Source organism: Oryzias melastigma, linkage group LG4 (genome assembly GCF_002922805.2).
Source record: "Oryzias melastigma strain HK-1 linkage group LG4, ASM292280v2, whole genome shotgun sequence".
In the NCBI taxonomy this organism is placed as follows: Eukaryota; Metazoa; Chordata; class Actinopteri; order Beloniformes; family Adrianichthyidae; genus Oryzias; species Oryzias melastigma.
Window position 1 is genome coordinate 13468768 of NC_050515.1, and position 12162 is coordinate 13480929.

Below are 12162 nucleotides of genomic sequence, written 5' to 3' on the forward strand. Positions count from 1 at the left end.
CTTAACAGGGCATGCTCAACTGTCTCCCTCTCCTCTTGACAGATGTCACACTGCCCTGTCCCGTGCTTCCCTATAAGGTGAAGTGTGCAATTAAGACCACAATGCCCTAAACGAAGTCTTGTGAGGACAATTTCCTCTCTCCTATTACCCCTATGCATACGATCCCCACCCACCTCATTTTTGATATTGTACAAGTGCCTCCCTTTTTCACCCGCATCCCATAGCCGTTGCCACTCCTTGCCTATCTCCTCCCAAACCAAACTCTTTGCTTCTGTATAACTGCTCCTTAAGTTCATTTCAACTCTGGTCTTATTTAGAGCTGCCTTTGCCAATCTGTCTGCCATTTCATTCCCCCTAATTCCAACATGAGCCGGCACCCACAAAAATTCAACTACACCACCATCTCTATAGATTCTGGAACACGTCATTAACACGTCACTTAGAATATCCTGCCTAGATTTTGAATTAAATGTTTCAATACTTTGTAGAACTGAAGCCGAATCAGAACAGACCAGCACCCTGTCCATTTTAGTTAGTTCAGCCCACTTTAAAGAAACCAATACCGCCAACATTTCCACTGTATATACTCCCAGTCGATCTGAAGTGCGCCTGTTTATACCTACGTTTTTACTCGGAACAGCCACTCCGAATCCCGTTATGCCTGTGTCTGGATTCTTTGTTCCATCAGTAAATACCTGAGTGAATTCTGCATATGCCAGCTGGCTAAAAAAATGAAAAGCTCCCTTCAGATCCCCTCTCCCCTTACTCTCCCTTTTCAAATCTAAAAGGCACCAGTCTACATCTGGGTACACAAACATCCATGGTGAAGTTATAGGGAAAACCAGTACAGGACAGATTTGTAAATCATAAACACCACATTCCTTTGCAAGCAAATTTCCCATTTCACCAAAGTGGTTCCTCTGAGACCTGCCATTCTCCCAGCAGTCCATAATCACTTCTTTAGTGGGGAGTGATTCCCCATGACCAGCAAGATGCAGCCAATAATTTAATGCAATTTGTTTCCGTCTCAGACAAAGAGGTATTTCGTTCATCTCCACTTGTAAAGCATTAACTGGGGTCGTTCTAAAAGCTCCGCAGCACACTCTCAGAGCCTGTGCTTGCAGTACATCCAACCGTTTCAAAACAGATGGCGCTGCTGAACCATAAGCCACACTCCCATAATCAAGCACAGACTTAATTAATGCCTGGTATATCCTTTTCAGGGCTGAGCAACTAGCCCCCCAGTCCCTCCCAGCTACACACCTCATCACATTTATCACCTTCTTACATTTGCTCTCAATATTGTCAACGTGCTTCTTCCAGGTCAAGCGTGCATCAAAAATAACTCCCAAAAACTTAAAGGAATTAACCCGCTCAATTTCCTCTCCATACAACCTCAGTTTCAAGTTTGTGTTCACTTTTCTCCGTGTGAAAAATACCACTTTAGTCTTTTCAACCGAAAATCGAAACCCCCAATCATACCCCCACTCCTCAACCTGATTGACAGCATCCTGAACCTTGCCCACTATATGATCAAGGTTTCTACCTCTTTTCCACAAAGCACCGTCATCTGCAAACAAGGACCGGCCAATCCCTCCAGAGACTGACGTAAACACATCATTAATCATGACAAGAAAAAGCAGAGGACTGATTACACTTCCTTGAGGTGTACCATTTTCCACATCAAACTGAGTAGACAGTGCCGATCCAATTCTCACCTGAATTCGTCTCCCAAAAAGAAAGTCCTTAATCCAGTTAAAGGTCCTGCCACCAATCCCAAGTCTGTTTAACTTAATCAAGAGGCCCTCCCTCCACAACATATCATATGCCTTTTCTATATCAAAAAATACTGCCAAAACAGAATCATTGCTTACTTGTGCTTTCCTAATGACATCTTCTAGCCTGATCACTGCATCCACTGTATTTCTAGCCTTCCTAAAACCACTTTGGTAACTGGCTAACACTCCTCGTCTTTCAAGTTCAAAGGATAGTCTTGCTGAAATCATCCGTTCCATCAATTTACACAAATTAGACGTTAGTGCAATAGGCCTATAGCTACCTGGTTTCGTTGGGTCTTTACCAGGCTTCCTAATTGGAATTATTATTGCATCTTTCCAGGCACACGGAAGCTCCCCCTGAATCCAAATGCTGTTCATTAAAGACAACAGTTTTGCGAGAGCCTCTTCACCAAGATTCTTCAACATTAGATAACAAATTTGATCCTTCCCTGGGGCTGTTGGCTTAGCAGCTTTTAATGCCCTCAACATTTCTCCCTTAGTAAATACTGCATCTAAATCATGATCCGTATTGGTTTGCTTCACTAGAGCATCCAGGTGCTTTTCTTTCGTCTGTTCCGTCCTCAGTCTTGCCCTCTCTGATAAGTTGCCAGAGCTATGAACCTCTGAAAAATGTTTGGCCAGGATTTCTGCTTTCTCCTGATCAGAAATAGCAGTCTCCTGTCCTGACATTAACACAGGATAATCCCATTCTCGCCTGTCACCTCCCATCCTCTTAACCATTCCCCATACATCTCCCACTGGAGTCGACCGCCCTATTTTAGAGCAGAATATCCTCCAGCTAACCTTCTTTGCCTGTTTTACAGTCTTTCTGACCTTTGCCTGAGCTCTCCTGTACCGAACAAGATTTGTCAAATTAAGAGTGTTTTTGAGTAATTTAAGTGCTTTGTTACGGTCTTTAATAGCTTGTTGACACTCTTCTGTCCACCAAGGCACTAATAGCCTGCATTTTCTGCCTTTACTCACAGGGATGGTTGACAGTGCTGCCATCACTACGGCGTCCGTAAACTTCCTATTAAGGTCATCTACACTGTTTGAAACACCGACACCCTCCACAGCTTCTTCACATCGTAACCGAAACTTTCCCCAGTCAGCCTTGTGAAAACACCATGTCTGTATTCCTGTCCTGGCTGTTACCTGAATTTTATCACCAGCTGAAGTAAAAACTGGGTAGTGGTCACTCCCCAATGGAGAATCTGGTCTTGTGGTCCACCGACTTATTCCTGCTAGACCCAATGACACTAAGGTTAGATCCAACACTGACTCTGTGCCACTTGTAGTATTCCACTTGGTTCCCCTGCCATCATTCAAACAAACAAGCTCACATTCATCCATCAGGTCTTCAATCACCCTGCCATTAGTATCCGTATGTACACTTCCCCAAACCGTACTATGGGCATTAAAATCCCCACACCATATAACCCGTCTCTGACCCCGGCCTTCAATACTCATCAAACTCTGCAGCTCCAACCTGGCACATGGATTATAAAAATTTATTACAGTAATTGGGTCACCTTTTTCCCATATTTCAACCGCTACATACTCCAGAACACTTCCTGTTCCTAAGAGTCTGTATGGAATGCCACTTTTAATAAACGTAGCGCATCCTCCACCCACCCCATTATTCCTGTCACGTCTTAATACAGTGTACCCACACATCCCAAAATCCAATGAAGGTTTAAGCCATGTCTCCTGCACACACACAACATCAGGCTTGACATGCATTTCTCTTATGAAATGTTTGAATTCCTGACCGTTAGCCAGTAAACTTCTGGCATTCCATTGAAGAAGAAAAACCATGATGAGAAAAGAAAACATTATGTCTCCTGGCTTGACTGATGATTGAGGTTGTCCCTCACTTCTTCCCATGTCAGTCCTTCTAATCCCAAATGATTGATAGCTGCTTTGACTATGACCTGAATCTTTTCATTCTTCGATGGGATACCCGCCGTAGCATTTATCACTCCAGCAATGAATGTAACCAAAGCCAATTTATCAAGGACAACAACCTCAGCATTTACCTGAGGCTGCCTCTGTACCACACGTGGTCCCTGCTCAACATCCATACTGTTGTGTGCCCTCATTCGTGTAGCTTTAACAGCTTCAGCGTATGAAATGTTCCTTTCCACTCTCACTTTCTGAACAAGGCGTTCCTGTTTCATTCGTTCACACCCAGTATATGCAACACTATGCGTCCCTCCACAACTACAGCATTTCGGTTGCACTCCTGCTCCACACTTCCCATACTCATGATCGCCCCCGCACCTAGCACATCTTCTCTTATCTTTGCAGTTTCTTGCTATGTGGCCAAAGCGTTGACAATTATAGCACCTCAGTGGCTTTGGAACAAATGCTCTCACAGGGAAGCTAATAAATCCCAGAAAAACTTTTGTAGGTAGAACTTCTTCCACAAACTCAATCAAAATGCTTTCACTATCCACTCTAGAACCATCTCTTGAGGACTTCAGCCTTTCCAGATTAGCAACCTTCCCTCCTTTTATATTTTCCCTAAGGTCCTTTAAACTAACAGACACTGGGACCCCTGTAATGACTCCCCTGCTCCCATTTCCTCTCCGGGTCCCCACTCTTCCCGAATTTTCCACCTTCAGTTTCCCCAACTCTTTCAGAGTAAGTGCTTTGTTAAGCTGTTCCTCATCCACACAATGTATTAGCAGGTTCCCATCACCAAGGATTTTCGCAGACTTAATATCCCCTAGCTTGTTACCCAGGGCCGTCGTCAATACAAATGGACTCAGCTTCTTGATACTGGCTCGAGCTTTGTCATGAAACCTCAATACAACTATATAACTATCAACCTTATCTCCAGATGCACCAAAAAGATCATCACTGCTAACGCTATCGTTCCTCACCCTTTTGTTCCTTCCGGCTGACTTGTTCGCAGACTCTGGCTCACTTAGCTCCATTCCTAATTCAGCTTCCTCCTCCAATTCACAAAGGTCACCCCACCCGCCTACTTCTGACCCACTCACGGAACAGCCGTGCTCAGCCTCCAGTCGATCAACAGTTTTCGAAATTCCCACTTTTTTCCGCGTCATTGGGTTTGTTCCACCAGCTGACGATGACGCCATCCTCCAATCCTGCGCTTCCCCGTTGACTTCCGGTCTCCTTCCCCACACAGCACACTACCACCCTTTTAAACCTTGTGGCTGTAGAGCCTGCCTGATTGGGCATTGTCCTCACCTGCTCACACTCCTGGATCTCATTAAGGGGTGGTGAGAGCAGTGCACAACTAGTACATTAAGTGCAAGAATCATTAGCATCCAAAAAATTAAGAGGAGTGTTGCAATAGTGAGGTCGGTGGACGGTAAAATTACTGAGGAGGAAGTTTCTTGGGGTTCACTGGCCGATATAGGCCCGGTACATTGGTGTGCTTGCCGAGCTTCTTCTACAGGTGTTTTAGGGTGCTGTTTGTTGTTTGTTTTTGTGTTTTTGTTTCTCTCTCCTAGTTTTGTGGATGCTTATTGATAACTGGGGGAAATGTCTGCAAGATTAGGAAATCTTGACACTTAAAAACTTCAACTGTCTGGGAAGTGAGACAGGTCTGCTACTTCTTTGGAAAAAGACGAAGGTAGGGAAGTGAAGATGGTTAAGTCTGTTGCTGAACTAAAAATAATAATATGACTGAAGGAGCATTCAGGAGAGGGGTTCAGGGCCATGAACACTTTGAAGATAGCAGATTCGCTAAAATGTATTGGGGCTAATGTGAAGGCTCAAATTGTTCCGAGTGATGAGGCACTTATTGAAAATGTGGATGATGTTTGAGTTATTGCTTACGTTCTCCGTTTTGTAATGGAATGCTAGGAGCCTTATTGCTAATGAGCAAGAGTTCAAATGGTTTATTACTGATCTTTCTCCTACACTGGATTTCTTATGTATAAAAGAGACCTTGTTGCACCCTGATCTGGATTTTGTCATTCCAGGATATGATTGTATACACAAAGATAGAATAGATAGGGTTGGAGGGGGGAGTGTTAGATTTGTGAGACATGGTATTCAATTCAAAATCTGTAAATGGGAAGGAACGATTATGTGATTTTGGAGGTTTGGTGTAATGAGGAAAAAATTCACTTGGTTAATTGTTATAATCCAAATATAACTTGTATTTCTCTATGCGAGAACTGGAAGATGCAATTGGTTTAGGGGCAAATACTGCACCAGGTCAGGATAGAATTAGTTATCAGATGTTGAAACATTTGGATGGAGGGACAAAACACGAGCTATTGGCTTTGTGTAACTATATTTGGAAGGCAGGAAAGTTACCAGTATACTAGAAATGTGCCATTGCGGTACCAATACTAAAACCTGGTAAAGATCCCTCTTCTCCTTCTTTCCTAAAGACCCATTGCTCTAACATCTGTTGTATGCAAAATAATGGAAAGGATGGTAACTAACAGACTGATGTTTTATTTGGTAAATAGTAGTTTTTTGTGAAGTTTCAAAATGACTTCAGGAAGGGAAGAAGTACAATAGATTCAATTGCAGTCTTGGATAAAGATGTTAGGTAGGCTGTGATAAATAAAGAAGCTGTGTTTGCTGTGTTTCTGGATATTGAGAGAGCCTATGATCACCTGTGGAGGGGTTGTTTATTAAGCTGCATAAAGCTGGTATTCATGGGAGAATGTTCTCTTGGATTGAAGATATCCTGAGTGGTAGATCAATACAGGTTAGGGTGGGGAATGTATTGTCAGCTGAAGTGGATGTAGAAAATGGTACTCTTCAAGGAGCAGTTATTAGTCCTGTACTTTTCAACATAATGATAAATGATATATTTACAAATGTTGATAACTCTTTTGGTAAATCTCTGTTTGAATAGAATAGAATAGAATACAATAGCAATACTTTATTCATCCCAGGCTGGGAAATTAGGCTGTTGCAGCATCAGGCATATACAGAGAAAAAAGCAATATTTACAAAAAATAAGGAAAATACTATACAATAAAAAGCAAAAGCAAATTGTGCAAATTGTAATGCGCAGAATATAATAATAGGGAGTGTGCAAATTGAGGCAGTAATGAACAGAGTCATGTAAAAAGTCCGTTTGTGTGTTATCTGTTACAGAGCGATGAGGAGTTATACAATCTTATTGCATGTGGCAGAAATGATTTCTTGTAGCGGTCCCTGGAACAGCGGAGTTGTCTGAGCCTTTTGGAGAAGGCGCTTTGTTGTTTGCCGATGATGGTGCTATCTGGAAGCGTGAAAGGAATACCGCCCATCTTTTTTTCTTACAAACACAGAAGGCATTAGACTCTATTGTTCAATGGGCTGACCAGTGGGGGTTTCCAGCGAAAAAAGCAAATGTATAATTTTTGGTTTTAAAAGGAAGATTCCTCCTATGAATCTTAACATGTATGGACGTGTGATTGAAAGGGTCAAAGTCTTCAAGTTTCTTGGACTGTGGTTTAATGAAAGGTTGACATGGAAAAAAAAATCTTGAAAAAAATATGATTAAATGTGAAAAAGTGATTAATATCATGAGAAGCTAGTCAGGTAGTGATTGGGGGGCAGGAAGATATACTCTGCAGTTAATTTATAGAGCCATGATCAGGTATGTCTTGGACTATGGCTGTCAAGTGTTTGGAGCTGCTAAGACCCTTCTTCTTAACTTGGACAGAATTCAAGCAAAAGCCTTAAGAATTTGCTGTGAGGCATTTAGAACAATGTCAATTCCAACTCTGTTGGTTGAGATGGAGGAGTTACCTTTGCAGTTGAGCTATTTATCCACATATAATCATATGCTCTGACTCATCAGCTGCCTTGATGGCCATTCAACACAGGGATTCGGAGACACGCCCTGATTTGATTTACTCTATTTTGCAGTGTCTTTACAAGGTAGAGTGTTTGGGATGCACGGTTTTGCTTGTCTGAGTTCTGGCACATACTGGAATTGAAGGTAATGAGATTGCGGATGGTCTGATGAAGGAGTCAATTTCTAAAGATAATATTGACATAAACGTAAATACGAAAATATGAATGCTTTAGTATTTGCAAAAAACATCTAGATAGACAGTGGCAAGAAAAATGGGACAAGGAGCAGAGGGGACGACTGCTATATTCTTGTCAGAAGTCAGTAAAAATCAGCCGACCGGCTCAATACTCTTGCAGTAAAGATGAGGTAGTGATCAGCAGAGTAAAACTGGGACATTATGGTCTGGCTGATTGCTTATTCACAATTAATAAACATGAAAGTGGACTTTGTGTTCAGAGTAAGTGTTCTGCTGCATGATTCCTTCCCTCCCCGCAAACAGGGGAGTAAAGCTGCTGCTTTGCCTTGACTGAATTTGTTTGAGTACCGTAACTGTTCTGAGGATATCAACACCTTGCGGAGCTGTCGCACTGGACTGTGGACAGTTTCCCGCACACCTTCTGACTGTGTGGTCGGGTTGTTGGCCTGGCGTTTACTTTTTACTATTTTAATTGTACAGACTGTTTGAATTGTGACTTTCATTCCTTCTGCAGCAATAAGACAGAATGAGAACAATAAAGGAGTTAAAACAAAACAGGGCAATCATCAAATTAGTCTCTATGCAGATGACATATTACTTATTTTACATAAATCACGTTCCATGAGTGAAATGATAACAATTCTTAATTAATTTTCCTCCATCTCAGACTACTCGATTAATTGGATTAAATCAGTTTTATTATCACTCAACAGTAATGCTGAACTAACACTCTCAATACCAGTCAACTCAGGCAATATCAAATATGCGTTCATTTCTCTCCCAAATTATCAGAACTGGTGCAGCCAAGTTACATCCCATTACGGAAAAGCATTCAGGGTGATCTAACCCTCAGGGTCAACCTCTCCCTGTCCCTCATGGGCAAAGTAGCCACAATAAAAATGAACATTTTGCCAAAAGTTAATTATCCATTCTCAAGGATTTCCACACAACATCCACTAAAATGGTTTAAGACATTAGACTCAGCCATATCTAGTTTTCTATGGAAGAATAAACCTGCAAGAATTAGTCGTGGTGGCTTAGAACTACCAAACTTCGAATATTACTTTATTGCCAACAGATTATAGTACATCTTAAAATGGTTAAAGAATAACCCAGAAAGTAACTCATGGATGGACTTGGAACGGGAGTTATGTGGGAAGATCAACCTGTCAGATCTACCATTTATCAGCCAAACAATAAAAAAAAAAAAACATGATAGTTTCCAAAGTATTAACATAAGTACCACCCTAACAGCCTGGTGGGGTTTTCTCAAAGTGTCCAAGTCCTCTGTCGTACCGTGTAAAATGAAACCCATCTGGAACAACGCAGACATCCATATAAACAAAAATATGTTACACTTCCCAGCTTGGCAAGCAGGGGGCGTAACACTATTAGAGCATTTAATTATTGGTAGAAGATTTATAACACCCCAGGAACTACAAGAAAAAAAACATTAAATAAATCCCTTCTTGGAATATAAGCAACTGAAATCTATAATTACTAAGAAATTTAAACACAATGATAATTGCTTAAAATCACCAGAGCTTTCTTCTCTTTGTTTAATTTTTTAATAAATAAGATTCTCTCCAAAATATACAAACTCTTATGCAACCTAGATAATAACATTTCAACTACAGTAACAAAATGGGATGCAGACCTGAGTAGCAGCACAGATCAGTTCTTCTGGTCAGAAATTTGTGTAGTCACTTTTAAACTGACTAAAAGTCCAAACTTAAAACTAATCCAATTCAAAACTCTTCATAGAATTTATTATACTGGTCAGAGGATGTTCAAGATGGGTCTCAGAAGCTCAGACATTTGTGAGCATTGCAATAGTAACTTACCTGACAGTTACATGCATGCACTGTGGTTCTGCACACCTGTCCAGGCTCTCTGGCAACAGGGTGCTGATCTATCGGTGTGGCTTGATGTTCCTATCACAGCTTCACCGTCACTTTGTGTGCTTGGTGACATGAGCGCCATCAATATAGAAGGAGGATTAGTATCTGGCTCGGCTCGGTTTGGGGAGTGGTCCCTTTGCTGGTGCTGAGGGGCTGGTGTGGGTCCCCGTATTGGGATGGGGTCCGTCTGCGTCGAGTGGGGCAGCTCACCTGCACCTGGGGGCTGGGTTCACTCCCTCTCTGGCTCTGGGCCATGGGGACAGGGCAACCCCCTTAGGGCCCATTGATTGTTCTGGGCTGCCTGTACCTTTCCGCTCCCTGGCATGGGGGAACGCTGCGACAAGCTTGCGCGCCCTGGTCTGGGTGCTTGGCGGGATTGTCCAATGGGCGGATTCCCGCAAGCTTCATTTCATGGTATAAAACCAGTAAAGTTACAGAATTTAAATGTCTATTCCTAATGTGTTCTAATAAAAGACTGTCCCAACATCTCTTGTTGATTTACACTGTAGCATCAGGCTATTAGCCTTGAAAAATCAGTAACCTGGTAACTGTAAATGCTTTACTTTTCCTATTTTTCATATCTAACCATTTAATCTCCGTTTTGCTGTTTTGCATTTTTATGTTACTTTTGCAAATTTTATTTCATTCTTTTTCAGTGTCTCAAGACAATACATTTGTTTTTCATAAAAAGTGCACAAATGTAAATTGGAAATTCCCACAAAGATTTTGTTCGCTCCAAGCTGCTTGCTTAAATTCTAGGAAATGACAATCAAATCTCTTTGTTTCAGGCTAAATTTAAATGTATGCTTTCGCTTTTGATGAAGTAGGTGGAGCATTTATAGCACATATCCATATTTTCTGCTCATTTGCTTTCACCTTTCAACAAAGATAGAGGTAAGGAATACATGTTTATAGAGATGTGTATTGCCAAGTTAAAGGCAAACAGAATCTTTTGCATGATCTAAAAAGGTTTTGTTTGTTTTTTGGATTTATTGACTGATGTTACTTAACATTAGTTTTCAGGTTTAGAAAATTGAATTGGTCTAGAATATTATAGGGCTTAATAAAAAAAGAAAAACTGTTCATACTTTGGTTTATAAGGGTTGATGACAATATTTGAAAGTAGAAAAATCATTAGCAAAACAAAAAAAAATTGTTTATGTTTTACCCACTTTTTGCACAATTGTGCACATTATTGGAACAAATGTGATTGTTAACTATATACAGTAAATATGCACAAATTTGAAATGTAATTTGAAAAGTCCTGAGTCCTGCCACAATGACGTAACAACACGCTTGGACTGTGTGTGCTATCTCTCATAAAAAAAACAAAAAAACATAATGGAACCGTTAAGTTTGAGCCTTGTTCATTCTGCTTTCAATTTTGCTTGAAGGAGTGGACTCATAAAACATCACAAGCTCGACTGGATGCAGTCACTGAATTTTCTTCATTTTCCGTCCCCATTGAGGAAAGAAAAACGTTAAGTTTGGCACTAAAAAGATGAGCATGTGACTCAATCTTTCTTTTGTTGACATTTCTTTTTCTATTTTTGAACCTAGATATTAAATTTTGCCTCTTTTTATTAACTAGTTGTTTAATCTTAGTTTTAGGGCGCAAATGAGAAGGACTTCATTTACTGAATTATTGCTGTGTGACTATAAATGCATATCTCTGTCTGGGTAAAAAGAGTAAATATAATTTTTTTTTACACAAAAACATTAAATTCCTATAGTAGACACACGGGGAGAGGGGATTTGTTCTTTCCATTTGACCCGTTTCCCGGGGGAGTGGTTCGCTGCAGACACAGCTGCACTCGGGAACCATTTGGTGGTTTAACCCCAAATTTAACCCCTTAATGCTGAATGTCAAGCAGGGAGGTGGAGTACCCCACTTTTAGAGTCTTTGGTAGAGTGGACACTCTACCACAAGGCCAAAATTCATGTACAAATAATAAATACTATTTAGCTGTTTTTTTTATTTTTTTAATTTGTTTTTTCCTTTTCGTTTTCAATTACTATTATTGACAGTGTTGAGTAAATTACTTTAAATAGGGAATTGTACTACTATAGTTTCCGGATTAAATTGTAATGAAATTACTTTACACATTACTTATTAAAGAAGTAATTCATTACTCGTTACGTTCGTTTTTTCACTCACAAATTCTAAAGGAGAAAACAGTTAGCATCAACAAGATCTTGTTTTTCAGTTAACATTATTTTTAAATCACTGACTTCGTGCAGAGTATGCAAATGATCAAGACATAACCTGACTTCAGTAGAAATCTGCCAGCAGTGTGAAAAACAACACAAAGTTAAAACATACAGTATGTGGTCTATGCCACTGCTCACAGAGAGATGATGAAAAGAAAACTCTTTTTAGAAAAGTGTCTCTTTTGGCTCTGCAAACTAAAAAGAACCTTCGGTAACGCTTTATATTAAGGTGTGCTTGTTAAGTATTAATAAGATATTAATAAGCATTAGTAAGATGCTTATAATTTGCTT